Below are 7793 nucleotides of genomic sequence, written 5' to 3'. Positions count from 1 at the left end.
TTCGAGGGTGTGTCTGCTCATCTCGACGGATGGAATGTGTTCGGCTCGTTGAACGGCATCTTCCAGAAGCAGAGGTTAGCAGAGTACTTCAGAAGCCTTGGCGGGTAGGGTGGTGGGAGGAAAATTATGAAGTTGTGCCCTGCTGCCAAGCGCCTCTACCGACTTCATTTTTCCTCCCCGAGGGCGTTGGTTATTAAAATGGAAAGAATTTTATTGACCGAAGCTGCACGGGACACCAGCAAGCGGGCGGCTGCATGCCACAGATCGTCTTCCTTTTTGAGCTGGAGTTTTGGAGCGCCTTCGCGAATGATTTCAGGATTTCGTGGCGTCCCAAGGCGACAGTGCTAAAAACACTAAATTTGTGTGCAATCTGCCGTCGCGCGGAGGAGCAGTGACCGGAGCGCTGGATACTACAGAAGATGCCACTTCGCGTCGAGAATATTTAAACAGCTCAATTTACTGTTCTCAGCCTCGGTTTCACACCACTGAGAACAGCACGAGAATAATAGATTATCGGTGGTAACAGCTTAAACTGCTGTTTTTTTGTTTCTTTTGGATTTGTCAGAGTGCCGTTGATCATGGGGACAAAGTTCATTGAAAGAAAAGCGATCCTTTTGAAGCGTTAAAGCCCGAGAAAGAAATTTCATCTATCTCAACAAAGCAACCACAGAGATATGCATATGTGTAGCATGGCCAACTGACATCAACAGTTGCACCATACATGGTGACCAAATGCATTTTCTCCGCTAAATATTCTCATCGATCCCAAAGCTATGTGCTGAAAAAGAGTATGGTCCAACTAGATGTATGTATGATAAATGAACTAAAAATAGATTATTCTGTTCATTAAAACCATTTCAGCGTAGTTTTTATCAATCAAAAATATGTACTATATCTGTTGATAGAAAATATTGAAACAAATATAATTACAGGAATAAAATGTTCCAGTGCCTGGATTCAATTCAAATCGATGTATGGAAAATTATCAACTTAAATCCAAAATCAGCCGAAAAAAGCCTCCTTGTGGAGCATAAGCAACAACCTTTTACATCTTCGAAGAAAACTTGAACCTACAGCCCTGGAAATAATGGTTGGGTCGTTCCTCTAAATCATATCTCGTCGGATGGGGATCCCGAAGCTCCGAAAAGCATCTCCCCAAACACGAGGGACTAAACTTTTGCGCATGCAACAATGACCATCGATTAACATATTGCGAACGGGCAAATCCCAAGATGAAGTGCTTTTTATTGCTTGGGTCGGAAAAAAAAAGTTGTTCATTTTTGTCCGACGGAACACCATCATTCAAACCGTTTCATGCAAACGATTTCGTCCCTTCACCGAAGGAACAACCGCCATTAGGGATTGTTTGAGCTCAGATTTATTGCTCGACATATGCAACCTTATCGGTCGCACGTTCTCATTCTTCAAAATCCGCTCACTGCTTTTTGTCGATTTTAGAAGCTTTTTCTTTTCTTGTTTTGTTGGGCGACAACTTACTTCCTTGGCAGAGCTTTCCTGCGTCACACCCAACCAAAGATGGGTTTGCTCTCTTTGATCTGACCAGAGTGGTCGGTGGGTTATGACAATTGCTTCCACTCGAGCAGCGGCTGAAATGGAGTTTACTTAAAAAAAAAACAAACCCTTCCGGAAAGACACCATATCAATCTTCCATTCGGCGCGATGGCGAAAGAGTTGAACCGGAATGAGATCATAATCCGGCTCAAACTCGTCCAACTATTCAATCTCGATTTTCAATCTGCGGGATATCGTAACGCCGAACGTCGAGTAATGAACCCGAGGTCCGATGATGTCCTCTCTCTCTCTCTCGCCTTCCCTGTCCGGAACCGGAAGCCTCGCATTCGTGTGCGCGTGGAAACCCCTACGCGAATTGGGCAAAATTGGAAAGATAAGCCAGGATTTATGGGGCCGCTTTTCGGTCGAAAAATGATCAATTTGTTTCTATTAGAGCAAAAGAGGACCGACAAAATTTCGACGCGGCTCATCGGTGTCGGCTGGAGGATTACTGCGTTGGGATGAGGCAAATTCGGCAACGAATGAAGATAAATGACGTGAAGCAGTGGTGAAGTCGTTGTGATCGGTGACAACAAGTGACTACTTTCAAGAGAAAATAATGGCTATATTTTCCACAATGATCGATTAATTGATTTGTTAATAAGATAGGAGTGGATAATTTTGAGCTTTATTTCATAAACTTAATAGTTTTTTGCAGCTGCTTTTATAACCTGTAATAGCATGTAGTTGATATCATGTGAAAAACAATCCACAAAATACAAACCAGTTTTTACAACAGCTTTATTTTAATTTTCTTTTCATCTAATCAAAGTAATAAAAAGCAGTAAAACGACAGAAAACGCCAGTTGAATTCGCTCTGTGGATATTAATGCTTGAAAAAACACTCATTGACCAAAAGTCAATCCGTTCAATAAGCTCCAGTTTGTATTTCGGACGAAAATTCGCCGGAAAACCCAGCCAAGCCGTTTTCAACCTAAAAGCCAGAGAATTGCAGTATTGCCAACATGAAAAAAAACACACACACACACAAAACGCGGCCCCAACGAGACCAGAAAGGAAAACTAAAACACTCTCGCGAACATGCACAGCACGCGAAATAAATTTGACTGACCCGCTCTTTGGCCGGAAATTGAAGTGGAATCAAAACACCAAACGACTCGCGCTGCCGGTGTGTACATATATCTGGTCAACCACGCCAAGTTAGAAATAATGAAACGCTTTTCCGACCCCCTGCGAACAGTGAGAAAGAGAGAGTTCATCGAGCATGCCGGAAGCTTGCCTGAGGCTCCGTTCAAACACCGGAAACAGGCGGACCACCGCGTGCCAACATGCAAACCATGCACCACAAGCAGTTTTTCGTCGAATCGCTTCCCGTGCGTCTGAAGCGGGGCTCTGTTCTACCCGCACGTCGGTTGGGGTGGGACTTTGAAGTTGCAAAAGCTGCAGTACGTCCATTTAATTAGACCGTACGTCACAGGCAACATAATTGCGAAAACATCACCAACACGGCGACGATCCGTTGACGATGGAGCCGCCCAGTACTTCAAAAGGATGGAGGCGAAAAAACCGAATGTTTGAACCGGAAAGTGAGCGGATTTGCGTTTGGGTGGTTGTTTGACAAGCGTCTGGCCATGAGATGGCAGGATAAAAACCACTACAAGAGGAATTGTTAAAATTATGTTGAGAAAAAATGAACAAGCTTAAACGAACTCAAAATCTGCTGAATAGAATAGATGCTTCAAATCATCATGTTTAGAATGAATTTTATTATTCAAACAAAGATGGCTGTAATTAACTGTTGTTTTAGATAAGGGAATAAAAGCTTTTTTAAATAATATAATAAACTAATGCAAATTTAACGATTTAGTTTCCATTATTGCCATCAAAAAATGCCTACAAAAAATTGGGCATTTCATCACTGGTAATCAGAAAATAACCCAAGTGCACTCGAACCAATCTATCATAGAATAAAATTCATTTAACACGAGCAGGAAATCGATTCCAGACTGCTTTTGTTCATGCATTCGATTTTGTATATTTGGAATGATGTTTTTGCTTTTCACATTTTGATTCGCACAAGATGAGATTGATTGTTTTGGGTCCATAAAACTGATTGATTGTTTTGGGCTTAAAATAAACTTCTCAACATATTCCACCTACGTAGTATGTGCCAACTAGCTCTACGATGTGAAATCCATGTAAGAAGGGGCAAAAAAAAACAAATAAACAAACTGAACGAACCGATTTACGTACTATTTCATCGTTGAATGATATTTTGAGTGTCAATGAAAGTTCACCAATTCGTAAATAAAAAATGGTTTCAGTACTCCCATGAGTGCAAAATTTTGAGATATGTAACCGTATAAATATTAAATACATGGAATAGTTTTATATTATTTCATCTATTGCTATGATTTACCTATGCGTAATATTGATAAGAAAAATAATTATTTAAATACAATTTATTTTCAAGAGAAGATCGGATGTTCTAAGTCTGTTCTCATAAAGTGTCTCCTGAATTCTACACTTTCTTGCTTGTTTTTATTATGTTAGTAAATTATCCGTGGTTGCTGAAAACGGCCCTTATTTAGCTATCAATACGAGGTCACGATATACCAACGATTGTCGCTCCTCGGTACGATCACTACAAAAACTAAATATTTCACATTCTGATGTGTGCTGGGAAGCAATGATTACTCACATTTCGATCGCATACGATGTGAGCACTTCTACTCTATCAGTCTGGTGCCTGTCAGAAGAATTCCGTTTCTCGCAGACGAGAGTGAAATGGAAACCGCTATCGATATTTCAACCCACGTGCCTGATAACCGTTTCGTAGCTACCGTTGAAAATAATGAGTGTGAGCACGTCCGTTTCCCTCCGGATCGCGTATCAGCAACAAAGATGTCAAACGGGAACGAACGAGCAACGAACGCGTCCGTCGACTCAAATGACAAAAAAGAAACATTTTCTCTAGCGCTACGTGTACGAGTTTTTTTTTATTTCCCATAGCCTAGGAAAAATGCGAATTTTCAACGTATCTTGTATCGATCATCAAAAGGTTGGTGATAAAAAATAACGACAAGGTGAGGAGCGTTTTTCCTCGTCAATGCTTCAAACCCATACTAATTGGATTTTTTTTATAAAGAATGCTAAGATTTTGTCAAAAAAATCTTGTCATTGATCGGTGAAATAACTTTAAAGCACAAGTAAAGCATAAAAAAAGAAAGTTTTCCTCAAGAACTGCTTTAGTTTCACATTACGAGAGAAGCATCATCCTCACATAATTTTACGCATAGAAAAGCTTGAAAAATATGATAAATGAAAGGAATATTTTTAGCCTGTTTGACGTCAGTAAAATGAACCTCTCTGAATAAATGAATGAAACACATTGCCCTACATGACACAATTTACGATTACCACCCTCAAAAGGTCTGCCCTTCTGTGTGTAAATTATACCTTAACATCCTCATAAGAGATCTTAAAATGGGACTACATGATCAAGCACGTGCAAGAAATTAATAAACCCACACACTTATCCATCCTTGTTTGGCCCGAATGGATGACTGCGTTGAACCTTTAAAGCACCCATAATATGCCCTGAAAAAAGGACGAAACAATTTACTTCCTCACCGAAAAGAAAAAATGACGATCCACCAACCAGGAAACAGAAAACGCATGCCGCAGCACAATTCTTTCCGTTTCGTTAGCTCGTCTTCATCATCAGCACTCTCCAGTGGAACGTTTCGCATTGCGATGGGCTTAAACCAAAAAAGGTGCCTACAACGAAAAACACACACTCAGTCACAAGATGATAATAAATGTAACGAAACATAAACTTGACGCTCCAGAATACTGAGCTAATCGGCAACCCAACCTGGGATGCGGAAAACGTTTCGCTCATCATCAAATGGGGCGGCTAATATAACTTTTATGATTAATCACCATGCCCGTAGGCCAGGCTGGCTCGGGTCTTCTAATTAATCATCTTAATCAAACAGCGCGTACGAGGCAGGGGCTTCTTTGCTTCATTCCAGGGCCACCTCTCGGTAAAAACGCTCAAGATCTTTAAATTTGTCCCGCACTATCACCGAACGGTCGCACGATGATGCCACGACACCTGTAACCCTTTTACTTCAGAACCATCGCCGGGACTGGTGCAAAATGCTAGAGCCATCCTGATCCGTCAACGAGTCTATCGATACTTTGTCTTCGTCCGCCCGGCGAGAAGGTGAAAGCGCTGAGAATAAACCCATCATTGACATCGTCATCACCAACCGATGCTGCCCCAGCAGAAATGGCGCGGTATGATTAAGTATTAAAATGGGATTTATATTCTTGTGTTGAATAATTAATTTGGCGCTAGTTAAATATTAACCCCACGCCGTGTGGAAACGCTCCCGTTCCGGTGTATTGATCGTGCCGGCCTCGGGGCGCTCGAAGGTCAAACAATGGTTTCTATTGGCAGTGGGGCAAAGTTTGACTTTCCACAACTTGCGTTAGCGCAGTTTGAACAGAAATTTGAAAGGTGTTAATTTCCCTAAAACACTCTGCAAACAGCGATGGAGCCTCACGACTCACGCAAAACCCTTCAGAGAAGCTGCCTTTCAAATGCCCATGCCAGCAGAAGGACGCGAGCCATCTCGATTTCGATTGTACAGCCGCTCGGTGGCTTCGTAGCCGATATTATTCCCGCGTGGCACGAATAAATCAACAGGCCCAGCATCGAACATTCCAGCACAACCGTCGCTAAGGGAGACCACTGCGTATGAAACACAGCGCTACCGGCGATCCAAGCAAAATCCAGACCATTCGGGTTTAGTCCCTTCGCAACGCCTCAGAACAACAAAGGTAAACGCCGTGCATTCCTGCGCGACCATGCATCACGGGCAAGAGATTGTCGGGTTATTGTTCCAGCGCTGCAACGGGGATGCTTTTCTGCAATAACTTCACGCGACCATCCGTGCGAACCGGTGCCAGACATGTGCCGGCAAAGATGCAGGATGTCTTATGGAGTCGAGCACGGTGAAAGCCAGCCAGCTGCGCTGAATGGTGGAGCTTTGTGATCCTTTGAAAACGTGGCTCGGGCCATTTGAATGGGCCAAGAATGAATCGACAATAAATTGATTTCTGCAAGACGAACGACGGCCAGGCTAGCTGAGAGCGTCCCTTTGATATTAGCCATTACTCACGGTAGTGTTTAGAAGCGAAAGCTCTAAAATATTCACACCAAACGAAAGGTACTTCCACTAGTAATGGAACTACAATTGAATGAAACTTTAATTTAAAGACAAACAAATTACACCAACATTGTGTTTGTACTTTCAGCTTAATATCAGTACAATCCAAATCCAAAACCATTAAAGCATACTTAAAAAGGTTTATCTCATATTATTCCTCCTTATGTAATACAAGATTACATTTTCGACGATAACGAGCGCTATATCTTGTGCATCCGATGGCACAGTGAGCTAGCAAAATCATCGCATTTATGCCCAGTTTTGTGCTTTTACGATCTGTTCAGATTTCTGAAGATTTTTTTTACTTTTCAACAAAATATTAAACAGCTCATTGACATGGAATCATCGAGCTCACAGCTCATTGGCACGAAATACGATAATACATTTTTAAACAACATTCAATAAAGCTTTCATTTTGCTTAACAGATAAAATGCTGCTAAACGAGCACACATTTCCTATAAATGACTTCACTTCAATCCATTATGGCCATCTCAATCCCATAGTTTCCAAACGCAGCCAAGCTTTCCAAACGCTGGCGCTAAATTCCAGGAATGCCACTCAGCACAGCCGACGTGCGGACTCGGGACGGAAGGCTAGCTGTGACTTCCGTGGCACATTCCACCGCACGGACTCGCTCCACTGCCACCCTACAGCGCCACCATCCGCCAAATGGTGCGAATGGAATCCAACGGCGAGAAATTGTTATTTTCAGCGTCATGATTTTATATTATTCATACGGAAAGTGATGATTTATGTGCCGAAGATACTAAAAGTTATTTCAGCATAATTTATACGCTCGGAAACACACTCCGGGACCGGCCAGCTGCATCCTGCGATGCGTCGTGCATTCCTAACCAAGCCTCCTCCCTGAGGGAGTTGGCAGTGGGCCAGCAATACCAGGCGCTACCCCAACCGCCCCTACGGGAACTATGTCAATTGGAAAACGGAATTCAATTGACGGCATTTATACGTTTCCTATTGTTCTGCTCAAGTGGTGCCATTTACTGGCGAGGGTGGTG

Source organism: Anopheles nili, chromosome 2 (assembly GCF_943737925.1).
Source record: "Anopheles nili chromosome 2, idAnoNiliSN_F5_01, whole genome shotgun sequence".
NCBI classification, from domain to species: Eukaryota; Metazoa; Arthropoda; class Insecta; order Diptera; family Culicidae; genus Anopheles; species Anopheles nili.
Note: the sequence above shows the minus strand (reverse complement) of the source record.